This window comes from Bubalus bubalis, chromosome 10 (assembly GCF_019923935.1).
Source record: "Bubalus bubalis isolate 160015118507 breed Murrah chromosome 10, NDDB_SH_1, whole genome shotgun sequence".
NCBI classification, from domain to species: Eukaryota; Metazoa; Chordata; class Mammalia; order Artiodactyla; family Bovidae; genus Bubalus; species Bubalus bubalis.
The window spans coordinates 60,197,625-60,216,487 of NC_059166.1; the positions used below are offsets into that span (position 1 = coordinate 60,197,625).

The window sequence follows — 18,863 nt, forward strand, 5'->3', positions numbered from 1 at the left end:
AGAAAAAGGAAATGAAGATATGTTCTTACCAGATTTCTTTTTATAAAGAAAGACTCAAACCTAAAAAAAAATATTCCCCAAGTTTAAGTACTAAGATTTTATTAGGAGGTACAATCCCAGGGTAACAAGGGTGAAGGGAAAGGCAAAGGCAAAGCACAGCAAATGATATACCCAAACGATCAATACATTTCTTCTTTAGGTTATTTTTACCATGAATGACCTGCACCGAACAAGCTGGCAAAGTTCTCAAAACATCAGGCCACTAGATCATGTTTCTAAAGGCAGTAGCCACAGGTGATTTCTTGATTCATATATATGGCAATTTTAAAGCATATCTTCAAATTTATTGACATTTTTCCTAGTGACAGATGGGGTCAGTATCCCTTGCTTTTGAATCTGGGAACTTTGTGACTCACTTGTATCCAATAACATGTGTTGGAAGTTCTGCTGGATTTGCTTATTGACATCAATGTAGTTCTATCTTATTCACAGAGATTGTCATCACTGGAGCCCTGAGGCAGCAGGTAAGAAGTCTGATAGAAGGTTGCCATGCTGTGAAGAAGCCAAGTCACACAGGAAGGCTGCAAGAAGGTGCTTGAGTTGGCAGTAGCAGTCTTCAAGTCCTCCTTTCCAAGTGCCAAATATATGAGTGAACAAGTTCTCAGATGACTGTAGCCCCCAGCTATTGAGTCAACCCCAGACATGGGGGAGGGGAAGCGCAAGCAAGCCATCCCCATTGTTCCCCTTCTGAATTCCTGCCCCAAAGCATACAAACAAACATATTGCATTGCACTTCTGTGTTTGAGGGAATGTTTATTATGTAGCAATGGTAACCTGAACAATATGGAAAAATGGGTATTATTTCTTAGGTGTCAAAACAAGTGTCTAACTTTCCTCCACAAGAGTCAATACCCATCAACAGCTTTTATCTCTGACAAATCTCTCAAATGTAAACAAACAAATAAACAAGTAAAAGCTGGCCTCAGCACTTCATGAAAGGATTAGATTCCAGGCAGAGAGAGAACAGAATTGTCTTTGAGAAAAGAAGTGCTCAATGTTTGATGAATGAAGAAAGGAATCACCCAGAGAACCGTGAAATATTTAGCTGAGTATATAGCAAAGGGCACAGGATCATTTTCCACAATCAATGGCAATCTTAGTCCCCAGTTCGAAACATGCAGTCCTTCAGAAATTTTTATGGCTTAGCCTTGTGTTCTCATCCTTTAATATTTAACGGCATTTATCAACAACTAAATCACATGAAAAATGTATACTTGTATACTGCACATTTTCTGACGCAAAACTAAGCTGGAAAACAACATCTTCTGATGCAAAACAAGCTGAATGACAGAAAGAATCAAAATTATTTTGACCAGGTGAAAAAATGAAGCAAGATAAATATAAGTGGCTGGAGTAAACTTATCCCAGCGGGCAGCTGGGGAGACTGTACGAAGACCTCAGAGTCTTTGGGGGGAGTGTTGGACTCATTCCGAAGATGATAAGAAACTATAGAATACTTTGGATAGGGAAGAACTGTGATAAAACAGTGTTTTTGGAAAATTAACTTCAACATCTCTTTAGGTGATGAAGTCAAGGAGGACAAATAGAAGGAAGAAAGGTCACAGTGTGTAGGAGACGTTTCTAGTCCCACAACAACAAAAATGCATACATCTGGGCTGGTATGATCATAGAAGAGGAAAAGAAGGGCAGAGGTGATTCAGTGGTACAACCAGGGAAACTTGGGCAGCTGATGGGGTATTGAGAGAACAGGAAGAATTAAAGAAGACTCAGAGGCCTGGAGTGAGAGGTCAGTAGAGCTGATGGAGAGAGAAACAATGAGGATGAGCATGCTTGGAGAAGAAGAAAGAGAGCTCAGTAGGAGCCTATGGCCTTTGATATGGTGCTAGTAAGACATTTAGGTAAAAAGAGCCAGTGGATAATAGGAGACTTTGGATGCCTCCAGGCAATCCCTAAAGCCGTGAATGAATTCCCATAGTGCACCATATTAGACTCTGTTAAATCTTGAGTCTTTACAGCATTTCACAGCTCAGGGTGAAATATTTTGAAAACATACTGAATCCTTCTTATGTAGAGGCTGCATAGTTAGGTCTACCACAGCACAGCCACTTTATTGATCCTTTAATTATTTAAAAAAAAAAAACTATGAAATGCCAAGAATACCAAGATATGAATTTATTTTGACTCTCAATATATTTTGAACTATTCCTCCTACTCACTTCAACTGACAGGACTGGCCCCAGAAATGAAGAACCATTTTTAATGCTTTTAAAGAATACCTGGGTGGGCCACTATCCCTATGGCTCTCCACTTGAATAAGTTGTAAGAACACCAAGAGCCTTTGTAGAGCCAAAAAGCATGTGCAGCTGGAGGTATCAGCTGTGCGTGTCGAGTTCTAGCCAAAATAACTCCCCAGGGTGTCCAGCTGTGGAGAGAGAAAGAAAACCAGAAAAAAGACAGTAATTCAGTCAGGGAAGTCACCAGTGGCTGAAGAGTCCTGTAGGCCACAGAGCACTGTTACAGTTGGGGACCAGACAATGTGCTGCCGCCACCACGCTCAGGTTACTTAAAACTGCAAAGCGAACATCTGTGGCCATCTGTCTGCAAGCAGGCTGGGGGTCAGAGGCACAGTGAAACATAGACCTGAAAGTGGACTGAGATAAGCTTAGGAGAGGAAAATATGTAAGGCATCTAATAGACTTCACTTAGAAAAAGACAGCCAGTTGAAAGAAAGTATGGATGGGGTCTCCTTAAATAAATTATGACTCAGCAAGTGCCATTTTATCTGCCTAAGAAAATAATTACAGGAAAACAGTGTTTCCTGAAAAGTCCCTGTGAATGAGCTCTTCTGGAATAGCACCAGAGGTTTCTGGCAGATGGGAGTAGCTCTGCATGACTTTGGAGATGACCTGGCCCAAGCTCTGTCAGGTAAAGAACTGAGACATTACAACCATGCCTTTCTAAAGGCACGGAAATCTGCTTTCCAACCCTTCCATGACAACTAGCATATTGCACGTGTGGATTGCCCTTTAACCTGACTTTTACAGGTTTTTCTTCCTCTGCTTGTTTCTTAATCCCAGAGTTCCTCTGGGCTCTAAGCCCTCCTCTTTCCTGATATACTCTCCTTAGGGGATGCCATCTGCTCTGTTGGCCTTACAGTCATTTATGTATTGATGACTGTCAAATATTTACTCTCAACCAGATCTCTTGTCTGAGCTCAGACCTGGACAGCAACTGCATATTACATATCTCCTCTAGTGCATTTTACAAATTCAACTTGTCTAAAATTGAACCCATGACTCCTGGAGACTCATGCCTTCTCTATTGTTAACCCAAGTTGGCCACCTGGAGCCCTCATTTGAATGCTCTTTCCCTTGGCCCACACTTCACCCACACACTGGTGGCCCAAATTAACCCACTGCTCTCCAACCCCATTTCCATTAGCCTAGACTCAGGAACCACTATCTTTCATTTCATTATCACAACAGCTTTCTGAGTCATCTTCCTGTCTGTGATCTTGACTCTGCCTGACTTCATCCCCATTCCATTCTAAAGCACTCTTTCTGAAATAAATCCGATCACTTCACTTCTTCAGCCTGAAACACTTCAGTGGGTTACTACTGCTCTTAGGATAAGGTCCAAAGCGGTTAATACCATCTGAATAGCTTGACCCATCCCATTGTCTTACCCCTCACCAATGCCTCCCTTTACAGTCCAGTTGAGTTTGTTCTAGTTCCTTGAATCCACCAAGTTCTCCTTTAACAACAGACTTTTGTACATGCTGCCTGGCATTCTCTTCTCCTTTGCTTTGCCAAACAATGACTATTTCTCCTTCAGGTTCCAGTTTAGACAAAACTTCCCTTGACAAGCCTTCCCTGTCCAGTCTAGTCTGTTTTAAATGGCCTGCAATGAATTCCCAAACACCCTGTATTTTTTCCCCATCAGATCACTGTCTACGGTTAATACCTACATATACAGCTTTGTCTTTCACTAGACCTTGTGCTCAATGAGGGTAGGAAGCATGTCTGTTTTGTGGGCAATTGTACATCCAGCACCCAGCCTAGACTTTTTGTATGTTGTTTAAATGATTATATAAAATATTGGATTTATAGGCCCTCTGATCAGCAGCAAAACTCTGCTAGGTCTACATCAAACAAGGTCCCCTCAGAGAATTAGAAAGATTTTCAAGTTCCTTTGTCCAAGTTGAGCCTGGCAGCTGCAGCATCTCCAGGAACATTCGTTCCCTGACGTGTGGCCAACAGAAGTCTACTGAGGGATTCTCAGCTGCAGCTCACTGCAAAGTTCTTACTCCAAGCACAGAATAATCTCTTCACGTCCAGTGAGGGACATCAAGAAAGAAAGAATTTTCCCTTTGGTGTCAGGAGCCTAGGAAGGCAGAATATAAAGCATAAAATTCTACATGAACTCAGAGTCTTTCTAGAGAAGACTGTATTGGACTGTACCCTAGATCAGTGGTTTCAAAACTTGAATCAGAATCACCTGGATGACTTGTCAAAGCACAGATGTCTGAGCCTGACCCCCAGAGTTTCTGATTCAGTGGGTCTGGGATGGGGCCAGAGAATTTGCATTTCTAACAAGTTTCCAGGTGATACTGATGCTGCTGATCTGGGGACCACAACCTTGAGAACCACTGCACTAAACATCTGAGTCACCCTCTTAGTCACACAAACACAAGAGAAGTAGGCACCCCCTGTCCTGGGGGAGAGGCACTCTTCTTAAACTCTGGAGAGGAAGCTCTCACTGCTGGGCAGGGAGTAGGGAAATTTGCATAGGGATTCTAGAGCCTCTGGGAAATAAGAAATCAGAAAAATGAAAACTCCAATCCCTTCCGTATTAAAGTTGAAGTTTGCTAGAACTGCTCTGATAACTTAGGACAGTTCAAATTATAATAATTCTTCAAGAAAAGGATATCAGGGGCATTGGGATGGAAGTGCTTACCCAGCAGTCTTTCACTGGGTGCAGGGAAGGGTCCCCAAAATAGGTCTGTCCAGTGAACGTTCACACACCCAACCCACATAAATTGGCTGGCGAGACACAGGGTGATCTAATTAGAGTCAGCCCCAAACAACTGCTGAAACTGTTGGAACAGAGACCTTTCCCCTCTGGTATTACAAGACGGATAAGCAGCACGTCTGGGGCTTCTGGTGGCCAGTGCCAAGAGGGAAGAGCATGGCAGAGAATGACACACACACACTGAAGAAAACTCAGCCAAGAAATGAAAGAAATAAGACTTCTGATGACATCATTTGAATCCTGCTGGGCCTAAAGTTACAATATCTTGAGCTTGAGCTCAGTTTCTGTCACTACTGAAAGAGTCTTGACTGATGGAATTCTACTAGCAAACCAATACATTGCTCCGGTCAAGAATGTTCAAGTAACCATCTGTTCTAGCAGTTTCTCTGGAGATAGATAGAAGTGCCAGACCTACAGCTTTGCCAGCCCCTCTGGGATTCTGATTTTCTCCCAACAAATCACTAGCATAGTGTATGTGTGCTCAGTCACTCAATCATGTGCAACTGTTTGTGACCTCATGGACTGTGGTCCGCCAGTCTCCTCTGTCCATGGGACTTCCCAGACAAGAATACCAGAGTGGGTTGCCATTTCCTCCTCCAGGGGCTCTTCCCAGCCCAGGGACTGCACTCATGTCTCCTGCATTGGTAGATGGATTATTTATCACTGAGCCACCAGGGAAGCCCACTTTAGCATAGTTCTTAGCCTCATCACTGCTTACTTGCCTTCATTCTCTGTCAGCTCCTTGAATATATGTTCTTTATAACAGTTTTCTTGATTGCCAGGCAAGGTAGCTGGCTTACAGATGCTCACTTTGCAAACAGCATTTAAATGAAAAATAACAAATTTGGGTCAGATTAGTTTGCATGAATTAAAGGGAAAAAAGGAGAGGAGGACAAGGTACACTGGAAGGAATATAAACTAATCCAGGTAATAACCCACAAAGGTGGGCTCCCGAAGTCAAGCAAACCTTCACTCTGCCCCAGAATATTTCTAACTGAATCTCAACTCCTACTAACAGCTTCAGCATTTTTCTTTTCTTTGGGAAAAAAAAAAAAAACATCATGGGGGAGGGGGTGCCAGAGAATGACAACTGACATGGTGACTCCCACATAAGTCAGCTTCCTCTTCCCCAAATCTGTTTCCAGAAACTCTGCCACATCATGCACTGAGAACCCCCTGGCTTCCAGCTCAAAAGAAAGTCTCAGAGGTATCAGGCACAGATGGCAGGAGCCCTCCTTTGGTGGTTCTCAATGATAAATAGCTTCCTGCCAGAGTGCTCCCCAACTCTAAACTCCTGGAAGAGAACTACCACATGGGAAACAAAACCCAGGAAAGGGTTGGAAGCGTACCCTGCGTAGGGTTTGTCACTCATGTCTTCTAGGTTAAATGTGTCTGTGGGAACCCCTGGACACAGCTGTGGTCACGAATGTTCCATTCAACAACTGGACCCAGAAATGGCCCATTTTTCTGACATCAAGAGACCTTCCATGGAAGGAAAACAGAAACAGCACAGATGGAGCTGCCTTTTCAAATCCTTGTGGACGTCATGAGATTAGCAGCTTTCCTCTGAGTCGGCCTCAAAGACTTCCTTTACAATTGTTCATAAGCTCGCTCAAGGGATAGGCAGTGAAGTTCACTCAAACAAAAACATAACCTCAAACATCGAAAACAGCTGGTGGAAATTGTGACTGTTATAGAGGAGCTGACTTATCTAGCTGAGTCAAAACAAGTGTGAGTGCTTCAAACAGGCACGAGATCAGAAACATAATTAGGTGTTTATTGAGTGCTGTCCTTCTTGATTTTTTTTTCTCCCTTGCCGGACGTGAGTCTCCTCTTTAGGCTTCATCCTGACAGGGAGTAAAATCCTTTATGATATCAGAATTGACATTTTTGAAAATTTATTTGAAAATAATTTTTTTTTTCTAATTATAAAAGTAGTCTGTGTTCTTTGGGGAAAAATTAGGGAACACAGAAAAACCACGAAAATAAAAATCATGTGTAATCCCACTGCCACTCTTTCCCTTTTGTTCTTTTGACTTTGGATGTTCTTTTTTTTAAAAATAATTTTATTTTTTTATGGTTGTGCTGTGTCTTCATTGCTGCGCAGGCTTTCTCCAGTTGCAGCGCATGAGCTTCTCGTTGTGATGACTTCTCTCATTGCAGAGCACAGGCTCTAGGGTGTGTGGGCTTCAGTAGCTGCAGCTCCCAGGCTCTAGAGCACAGGTTCAATAGTTGTGGTGTACGGGCTTAGTTGCTCCATGTGCATGTGGGACCTTCCTGGATCACAGATCATATCCATGTCTCCTGCATTGGCTGATAGATTCTTTACCACTGAATCACCAGGGAAGCTCAACTTTGGTTTTTCATACACATATACACACCACACAATTTTAAATATATATTTAAATACATCTGTGTTAGTCACTCAGTCGTATCTGACTCTTTGTGACCCCGTGGACTGTCGGCCACCATGCTCCCCATCCATGGAATTCTCCAGGAAAGAATCACTAAAATAACTCCTTTTGATCCTGATTTTCACCTAGTCCATATGACCATTTCCCCATGTCACTGATATATTCTTTCCCACATTTTTATGCCTGCATATGAACACTATAAATTATTGAGGTAAGGCCAATTGTAGACATTTGGGATATTCTGCACTATTGTAAACAAGGCTGTGAAGAATATCCTTGTTGATAAATCTTTGCACATGTTCATACTTAGAAAACTTACTTTCTCTTTCAAGGCACTGAAATTCAGGCTATAAAAGGGATTGTAATTGATATTGAAAGAGTATAGCCCCTTTTTCCCTGAGAGTTTCTGCCAATTGTCTTTTTCTGCATGTTTTGAGTTGAGTTAGCTCCTTTTAGGACTTGTAGGCCTTCATGTATTCACAGAAGCCTTGCTTTCAATCAAGTTAATGGTCTCTCCAGTTTGCAATGCAGAAACATTGAAATAACTGTTTTTTAAATGTATGACAAGAAATGAAAGCAATAAATACTAGAAAAGATTACTAATCTTATTAGGAAAAAGAAAATATAGAAGCGTAATTCCATCAAAAGAGGTATCAAACTGATTAGACTCAGTTACTCAAAACTTTGTCTTCTGAAAAGCTCTCAAGTTGAATTTGTAGCAGGTTTTACAACTGCAGGAAACGAGCTAAAATTTTCCACTTTCTTATTTTTCCTATTTTTCTAATCCAAAAAGTGAAATGAAACATTCCTTAAGGAGAAGACTCAACTGACATTATTATCTCTCATTCGAAATTTACTGACTGCATTGAACAATTGCTTCTGTATTGGCACAAGTCATTCAGTCACTCACCATCGGGGGATGAATCACTCCCCATGAAAAATCATTCCAGAATTTGGGTAACAGAGAAGTTTGCCTCCAGCCAAAAGTTCAACAAATGTTGGTAAAATTTAGGAAAATCATTATCATGAAAGGCTGCCATGGTTTCAAAGGGCATCTCTTAGTAGTTACTGCACTCTCTGACCTCTAAAAAAAGTGCAAGCAACTTCATGCACACACACAGCCCCTGCCAGTTTCCCTTAAAAATTTCATTCTCTTCATCACCACTGAGTGGAATTAAAAACAGTTGGTCAAGCTCCACTAATCGACAGCTGCTTGCAATTAGATGAAGCATTTAAAGCCATTCTCTTAACTACCTTCCCAACTGCCTAAGTATTCAGTATGAGCAATACACCGTGATAATTTGCCAGAATGTTTAACTTATCTCCATCTCTAGTGGTTTCTATACCTTCCTATTTTCTCCAGTCTTCCCACACACTGTCTGACTCTTCCAGTTCCTCTTGTTAAATCATTCGACAGAGATTAGTCGAAACCAGGTCGAGCTGCTTTGTGCTAAGATGGAAAATTCTACCCAGGCAACTATTAGGGGGCAGAGTAAATCTTGATGTTTTGCAAAGAGAAAAGACTCCTTTTTTCCTCTTTTTTTATTAAACAATGAACTGGAAAGTTCACTGTAATTTTTCTCATCAAGGATGATGAAGACAAACAAAAGTTCCTGGGCTTTTGAAAACTCTTTCCAATTCTCAAAACTCACAAACACTGATTTTGGAGTAGGGAGAAAATGCACAGATCACTTTATCCAACTTTTGTCCTTTACAAACTGGGCAAAAGTCAAGATGCTTTTCCCAAGGTCACAGAAAAGAGTAGCGGTGCATGGCCTGAATCCAGCCCTCTGACTCTTGGTCCAGATGGTTCTCTGCTACTTAAACTCCTTTTGCTAAAGAGAAAATCTTCCCACCTCTTCTAGAAGGAGGCAGAGACCAGCATGGCTACCCCACTTGCCTTATCCAAGGGGTAGAGCAGCTGTTCTCCCCACCCCCTGCCCTACAAGCCTCTCCAGCCAGGAACTCATCCTGGGGCTTAAAGGGCAGAAAAACAACAGACATGATATGACTTCACCTGTGCACTTATCTTTCTCATTCCATCCCCTTCAGCTCCCCCACCTAAATAAGAACCCCCCACAAACTTAACCACATCCATGGTCACATAACCATGTTGTCTTTCTGTCTCATATTCCCTGATGCTTATCTCCATCCTATACCCCTTTGACCTGTTGTGTGGTCAGTGAAGGAAGGGGATGTTGGAGGAAGGAAAGAGAGAAGAAGCAAGAGAGACAGAAAAGGACAATCAGTTGAAGGAAGCAGTTTTACCTTAAAATTCAAGAAGCAGAGTCAGTGTGTAGACAACAATGGGAGCCCTAGGACTTCCTTGGTGGTTTGGTGGCTAAAACTCCATGTTCTCAGTGCAGGGGACTCAGATTTAATTCCTAATCAGGAATCTAGATCCCACATGCCACAACTAAGACCCTTCACAGCCAAATAAAATAAATAAGTAAAAATAGATATTAAAAAAAAAGAAAAAGAAAGGGAGCCCTCACACCTCAGACCACTCACCCATAGCTCTGGCTTTTCTTATCTCTGCTCCTCCCAAGGCTAATCCCTTCTTTTCCAGAAACCTCCTATATTCCAATCTAGTCCACTCCTCTAGACAGTCATGGACTCCTTCTTCTGCATCTGAGGACAATTCACTTTCTCCTTAAACTCATATTTCCATTATACTTACAGCAATGAGTTATCCTTATATTTTTTCTTGTTCAAAGTCTTTTTATTGATATTTAATGTTATTATGAACATTTTATTATGTTGGTCATTTTATTATATAAATATAGGCTTCCCTGGTGGCTCAATGGTAAAGAATCCATCTGCCAATGCAAGAGATACAGGTTCGATCCCTGGGTCAGGAAGATCCTCTGGAGAAAGAAATGGCAACCCACTCCAGTATTCTTGCCTGGGAAATCCCATGCACAGAGAAGCCTAGAGGGCTACAGACCATAGGGTCAAAAAAAGTGTCAGACACATTTAATGACTAAAAACAACAGCAAAAATATATATGTATACACACATACATATATATATATATTTCTGTTCTATATATAGAGTTAGAGCCATATAAATACAGAGATAGAGAGATTGAGATAATTTTTTTTTTTACGTTTTTCTATGGACATAAATCAGAGAAGGCAATGGCACCTCACTCCAGTACTTTTGCCTAGAAAATCCCATGGGCAGAGGAGCCTGATAGGCTGCAGTCCATGGGGTCGCTAGAGTCAGACACGACTGAGTGACTTCACTTTCACTTTTCACTTTCATGCATTGGAGAAGGAAATGGCAACCCAAATCCCAGGGATGGGGGAGCCTGGTGGGCTGCCCTCTATGGGGTCGCACAGAGTCGGACACGACTGAAGTGACTTAACAGTAGCAGCATGGACATAAATGGTCTATGTTAAAAAAAAAAATACTATTCTGCCTCTTGCCCATCTTGCAAGATGGTGGATGAAAACACAGAGAAGCTGGATAATAATAAGAAGAAACATAAAGCCAAGAAGGCTGATGCCAGGGCAAGGTTAAGAAGGGTAACCTCAAGGCCAAAACACCTCAAAAGGGGAAATCCCACAACAACCAAACCCCATCCTAGTCAGAGAAATTGGCAGCTTTTCCCCATCTGCTTTGTGTTCCAGCAAAGTCGTGGAAAAGAGGAAGTAATCATAAGCTACATTTAAGATTGAAATTAAAGAGAAATTTCTTTCTACCACACAAAACTAGTTTGGGTGGGGGTGACAGAAATGATGGGATCCAAATGGCTAAGCTTCACAGAACACCTGGATACTGCTCCACTGAAGATGCACCTTGAAAGCTGGTGAGCCTCAGGAGAAAACCCTTCCATCAGATGTGAGGAAGCTGTGAGCTTGCATTACTCCCAGCACCATTCCAAGCATCCTTGCTGGGCACCACAGAGGCACGACGGTGGTTTTCTTAAAGAAGCTGAGCAGTAGCATGCTGCTTGTGACTGGACCTCTGGTCCTCAGTTGAGTTCCTCTGTTAGAACACACCAGAAACTTGTCATCACTGATGAGTGGTGTGGAAATCCCAAACATCTCCCTGAGGCTTATTTCAAGAAGAAGCAGCTTCATAAAGCCCAGACACCAGGAAGGTAAGACCTTCGATGCAGAGGAAGGGAAATTCAAGCTCACAGAGCAGCACAAGGTTGATTTGAGAGACCTGGACTCACAAATTCTGCCAAAAAATCAAAGCCATCCCTCAGTTTCAGGGCTACCTCTGTTCTGTGTTTCTGCTCACAAATTGGTGTCCTAAATATCTTACAAAGAACTGATACACTGACCCAAAAAAATTATTCTGGGTGGTGTAGGTATTATGTTGATCACAAGTATAAAGCTCGTCAACATAACGTAAATATATTGTAAATTTTATGAATAATGATTAAATACATACACTGTATCAGAAATGAATCTCATAATGAATTCCACAACCCTGTTTTTATCCCAATTAATTCATGCATCTATGATTTGATAGTACCTGGTGGCTCAGAAGATAAAGCATCTGCCTACAATGTGGGAGACCAGGGTTCAATCCCTGGGAGGAAGATCTCCTGGAGAAGGAAATGGCAACCCACTCCAGTATTCTTGCCTGAAAAATCCCATGGACAGAGGAGCCTGGTAGGCTACTGTTCATGCAGTTGCAAAGAGTCGGACACGACTGAGAGACTTCACTTCACGTTGCTAAATTATGACAGTTTTCAGAGTTATTTCTTTTTCTAATTTTTCATAGAGGTAAGAGAAAGTGCTTGTTTTATCCACCTCGAGGAAAGAAAAGTTTTGTTAAGGAATGACATTAAAGGCTAGACTCTCCTTTCTAGTTATATATCAAAATAACAAAGTGATCCATCATCAAAAATTACTTTTAATGCCCTACCTGCTGACAACTTATTTAGGGCCTCCTTCAATTTTGTTGAAAGCCAAGAACTAGAGACCAACTGCCTTGAGAACAGGTTTTATTTTAATTCCATGATAAGAGTAATTCACTTTTCCCCCTTTCAACACCAAGGTTTTTTGAGGTTTTTTTTATTGAGTTATTTTATCTTGCTGAGTTGTATTTCAAGTTATTTCTTAGTTTATTCCCCAAGCATTTTATACCCTAGGGCAAGATACCCTAAGCAAGATTCACTAGGAGATAAGTTGGCCTTTATTCATAAAAGGAAAAGGTAAATGAGAGCTACCAAAATATTGGCCGTGGGTAGATCCATTTTAAAAGAGCACAGAGGAAGATGATTCTCCTAAATATTACATGTGCCTGCATACCCATTAGAAAGTCTACATACTCTACAAGAACGCACACATTCCAATTTGAATGTCATTGGGCTAAAGACCCCACATGATCTAGCCCGTACCTACTTTCCAGTCTCAATTCAAATCTTTCTCTCACTCATGCTTTCAGTTCCTCTGGGTCATTGATATGATGTTCCTGCTGCCCGAAAGCTATTTTCTCAGACATCATCCCTAACCACCCAAATCATAATAGTTTTCTCAGTTCTCTCTCTCTCTCTCTCTCTCACACACACACACACACACACATAGTTCTGTATTCTTCTTTCTCCTAACAGCCATCAGATACTTATTTGTATTTATTTAAGTAGCTCACTAGACCAGTGCCGAATGTGGTCCCTTACCAGGATCCTTAGCATCGATTGAGAACTTCATAGAAATGCAAAGTTCCAGAGCCCACACCAGACCTAATGAATGAGAAATTCTGAAGCGATCTGTAGTTTATTAAGTCTCCCAGGTGTTTCTGATGCTGCTAAAGCTTGGGAACCCCTGTGCTAGATCATAATCTCCATGAAGGAAGAGCATACGTCAGTTTTTTCATCACTGTTTACCTAGAATTTTGCCCAGTGGCTGGTATATAAGAAATGTTTTGTAAATTTGTATTGTTGAATAAACTCAAATAAAACAAAAATTTGCCCACACTAAGGGATATAGTCAGAGAAGGCAATGGCACCCCACTCCAGTACTCTTGCCTGGAAAATCCCATGGACGGAGGAGCCTGGTGGGCTGCAGTCCATGGGGTCACTTAGAGTCGGACACGACTGAGCGACTTCACTTTCACTTTTCACTTTCATGCATTGGAGAAGGAAATGGCAACCCACTCCAGTGTTCTTGCCTGGAGAATCCCAGGGACGAGGGAGCCTGGTGGGCTGCCGTCTATAGGGTCGCACAGAGTCGGACATGACTGAAGCAATTTAGCAGCAGCAGCAGCAAGGGATATAGTACGGCTTATATGCAAAACTAAAACAAATGATACAAGTGAACTTATTTACAAAACAGAAACAGACCCCACGACATAGAAAAGGAACTTATGGTTACCAGAGGGGAAGGTGGGAAAAGTGATAGTAATGGAGCTTGGGATCGACATGTACACACTGCTGTATTTAAAACGGACAACCAACAAGGGCCTACTGTATAGCACAGGGAACACTGTCAATGTTATGTGGCAGCCTGGATGGGAGGGGAGTTTGGAGGAGAATGGACACATATATGTGTATGACTGAGTCACTTTGCTGTCCACCTGAAATTATCACAAAATGTTAATCAGCTACTTTCTCAGTTCAGTTCAGTTCAGTCGCTCTGTCATTTCCGACTCTTTGCAACCCCATGGACTGCAGCACACCAGGCCTCCCTGTCTATCACCAACTCCCCGAGTCCACCCAAACTCACGTCCATTGAGTCAGTGATGCCATCCAACCATCTCATCCTCTGTCGTCCCCTTCTCCTCCTGCCTTCAATCTTTCCCAGCATCACGGTCTTTTCAAATGAGTCAGCTCTTCGCATCAGGTGGCCAAAGTATTGGAGTTTCAGCTTCAACATCAGTCCTTCCAATGAACACTTAGGACTTATTTCCTTTAAGATGGACTGGTTGGATCTCCTTGCAGTCCAAGGGACTCTCAAGAGTCTTCTCCAACACCACAGTTCAAAAGCATCAATTCTTCGGTGCTCAGCTGTCTTTATAGTCCAACTCTCACATCCATACATGACTACTGGGAAAACCGTAGCCTTGACTAGACAGACCTTTGTTGGCAAAGTAATGTGCTTTTTAATATGCTGTCTAGGTTGGTCATAACTTTCCTACCAAGGAGTAAGCGTCTCTTAATTTCATGGCTGCAGTCACCATCTGCAGTGATTTTGGAGCCCCAAAAAATAAAGTCAGCCACTGTTTCCAGTTTCCGCATCTATTTGCCATAAAGTGATGGGACTGGATGCCATGATCTTAGTTTTCTGAATGTTGAGCTTTAAGCCAACTTTTTCACTCTCCTCTTTCACTTTCATCAAGAGGCTCTTTAGTTCTTCACTTGCTGCATAAGGGTGGTGTTATCTGCATATCTGAGGTTATTGATATTTCTTCTGGTAATCTTGTTTCCAGCTTGACCTACATTCTAATATAAGATGAAAAAGTTTTTTTTTTTAATGAAATACATTTCTATAGTGATCCATTAAATACATGGAAATATATATATACATATACACATTTCACAAAATACTTACTACATGCCATAGACTCCAAACATTCTCAACCTTATTCTGTTTTATTTATTTTCTTCCTGTTTTTCTAGTAAGAAGACCTATAAATTTATTTAATAGTCTTCTAATGGACCTTATGTGCAGTTTGAAAACCCTAGTCACTAAGCTGTTCTACAGAAATCCATACCTATGCCCTTGTTATTCTTTTAACCTGGAATTCCCGTCCCTCTCAGCTCCTCATGCCCAAGTCTCACTGATTCTTCAAGGCCCACCTCTCAGAGTAGATTTCTATGCTGTGAAGGTAATCTTTCCCTCTTTTAAATTCCCACCATATTTTTTTCTGTGCTCAGCTCTTATACCTTTTCTTACATGTTCCTTTTAATATACTGTTTATAGAGTATCACTTTTCCTATTAAAGTTAATCCTTCAGAGCAGAATCCATATCTGATTCATCTTTGGACTCTTCACAGCATTTAGCATATAACTTCAAATAATGTTTCCTAAGTAAATTGGACTTTCAAGGTTCCAGGGCGAAATATTTCTAAAGGAAATAAGATTTCAATGAGTGGCTGAGAGAGGAAGGGCAGATGAGGAAAAAGGAACCACATGGCTTGGTGCCAGTGACAGAGAAGGGAGGCACGTGCAAGCCATATTATATGTATGGCGGAGGAAAGGCGGGTGGGGTCAGATGGCAGAGCACCGTAAGTGACCCAGACTATTCTGCAAGGAAAGCAGAACTATCACAGATCTATGGGTGAACTTTTGGGGTTTTTTTCTGTTTTTTTAATGACAACTTTGGTGGCAAGATAAAAGTGGTATAAGGGGACAGAGGCTATGAACATATGTCTCTCGGATCTCCTGCATATGCTAGCACGTTCACCGGCACCCACCTGCTACCCCTGTGGGCCCACTGCTGTGTTCATGCTGGGGACACTCTTTCCCAGTTGCCCCCAACCAATCACTGTGGCAAGTAGCACTGACCCCTCCCGGGGACATAGGCTCAAGAATTCCTGCTACTGGGGCACAACTCTATGAGAACAGCACTGTGTGGAAGCCTTCGTATGCTGTCTCCTCCTTTTCTCCAGCCAGATCTGCTCTGCAGGGTGACATTCTTCCCACCACTCCTGCCTCTTCATCTTAAATCTTTCCAGGCATTTTCCCCCAAAATATCTCCTACACTTCTACTCCTATCTTGGTGGCCAATTCTCTGGTAATATGAACCAAATGCAGAGGAGCAGATAAGACCAGAAAGGAGGTAAGAGGCAAAGAGCTATGATGAACGTGCCTGGGTATTAGAATACACATATGTCTGAAAATATACCTACATGTTCATTAATGTACACATACAGATATTGAATTGCAGTGGATACACTTAACTGAAATTACCAAAACTGAGGGAAGGAAGAATTCACCTAGACAGCCACTGTTAAGAAGAAAGGCAGATCTTTCATCAAAGCACATTTCTTAGTAGGCATAAATCCAACTAAGGTCAGATAACACGAGACAATCTCTCACAAAACGTGAGATGCGCCACAAACTAGAACTCTCTTGCCATATCACGCGCTACCAGAGAAGCTCGGACCACAAAATACAAGCAGATGTCAACACTTTCACCTTCCACTTTCTAAATATCGCTGATTGGGCCAAGTTTCATTTCACTTAATGGGCCACTTTCCATGTTGAGGGAGAAGAGTTGAGAAAGGGCGGAAGAAAGTGTTAGGATTCAAGTTTCATATCTGCTTAAGTAAACTGATGTTGCTTACTGCTGGGTTTCAAGAGAAAAGCTTCCCTAAATCAGCCAACAGTTGCTCAGAGAAACACACAGACCCAGGGTAGGCAAATGTTTTCTGTAAAGCGCCAGATACTAAATATTTTTGCCTCTACGGGTAATGAGGTATCTGCTGCAACTACTACTCTGCTATTATAGCCCAAAAAGCAGCCATTGACAATACAAAAAATCAACAGGTGACTGCATCCCAATAAAACTTGATTTACAAAAACAAACAATGGGCCAGATTTGACCCATGGACCATCATTTGCCAACCCCTGATGTAGAACACTAGGAATTCTTCCCCAAAATGCCCTCTTCTGGTTTGGATATGGATGTTCCACCTGCTTTCTAATCTTTTATCTACTTAATATAAAAAGCACACAGTTAAAAAATGTAGTTGAAAATGATCAGCTATATTAAACACCAATGCTAATGAGGGAAGAGGCCATGAAACAAGCTCTGGCCTGGAGGAAGGGACCCAAAATAATCATCAGACTTCAACCTGAGATTATTTTTATCTCCTGGACCATCGATTCTCAAAGTGTGGTCCTTGCACCAGCAGCATCAGCTGCACCAGGGAAACGGTTAGAAATAAAAAATTCCCGAGCCCTGTCCCAGACCTACTGAATCAGAATATGTAGGAGTGGGGCCCAGTGTTTTAACAAGCCCTCCAAGGCAATGGCACCCCACTCCAGTACTCTTGCCTGGAAAATCCCATGGATGGAGGAGCCTGGTGGGCTGCAGTCCATGGGGTTGCTAAGAGTCAGACACGACTGAGCGACTTCACTTTCACTTTTCACTTGCATGCATTGGAGAAGGAAATGGCAACCCACTCCAGTGTTCTTGCCTGGAGAATCCCAGGGATGGGGAAGCCTGGTGGGCTGCCGTCTATGGGGTCGCACAGAGTCGGACATGACTGAAGCGACTTAGCAGCAGCAGCAGCAGCAGCAGCAGCCAGGTTATTCTAATTTGTTATATTCTCCTATCATTAATGTCACAAAGAGATTGCCAAGACCTGGCAAACACACACTTAAAAGATGCTTCACTACCTGAAGACTTGTTAGTGATTAAGTCAAAATACATGCTCTTTTTTTCTTCTTTGAATTTGGATAATCTAACATTTAGAAGAAAATATTATGTAGTTCTAAATTAAATATATATTCATAAAGATTTTCTTTAACTTGATTTTCAGAGTGACCACTAGAGTCCATAGAATTGTTGCAATAAGGTGTATACCTTATAAGAATGGGGATTGGAACCCATGGTCCAGAGCCAAAATTTGTGTACCACTGGTTTGTGGAATTAGGTAATACCCAAACCCACCCAAGTACTATTTGCAGCCCTAATTTACATGGGGACCAATGAAAATCCTGAGGACTCTCTCAATCCATATCCATGACTACACATCAGATATCAGAGACATATCTGGGAGATTTGACAGAGTAGATGGGAAATGGAAATGAAGAATGAGAGGAACAGAAGGCAAATTTCAAGTCTCCCCCTTCCCCACATCATGCACATACACACACACAAATCAAAATAAAAGTAACCATTACTAATGGAGAGTTCTCTGACAAACTAGCAATAGACATACCCTCTAGAATGCCTTTTGGAGCCTGAACACTGAGCAGAGTCAGGTTCCGGATGCTGCTGGGCGGCGTGTGAGCCATATCCCCCAGCTCTCCTAGAAGCACAGATGCACCTGGGGATACCCAGTGCCTGGGCCCACTGGGCTTGTACATGGCAAAAACAGGCTGTCTAGGGGACTTCCCTGGCAGTCCAATGGTTAAGACTCTGAGCTTCCACTGCAGGAGGCACAGGTTCCATCCCCATGTGCTGTGCAGCCAAAAAATAAATAAACTTTAAAATTTTGAAAAGCTCAGTAAGTCCTATAATGTTCCAAGTTCTATAAAGTTCCATGGGTCCAAGAGAATCAATCTCTGATCAGCAAACTAAAATCCATGGCCAAAAATAAATTAATTAAAAATTTTAAAAAGCAAGTGCGCTAAGTTCTATAATAGTCCAAGTTCTATACTGGGGAACTGGCAGCACAGTGGAGGCCAGTAGTTTTGCATCAGGAGTACCACAACAGCGTTTATTAGGCACCTTCCAGGGACTTCCTCAAAACCCGTTCTTTTT

The 18,863-nt window shown here is 42.0% G+C and overlaps 1 pseudogene; it reads left to right on the forward strand.

Annotated features, from left to right (window-relative positions):
• The first annotated feature begins 10,909 nt into the window (after positions 1-10,909).
• LOC102404981 lies at positions 10,910-11,754 on the forward strand (annotated as a pseudogene).
• The last annotated feature ends 7,109 nt before the right edge of the window (positions 11,755-18,863 follow it).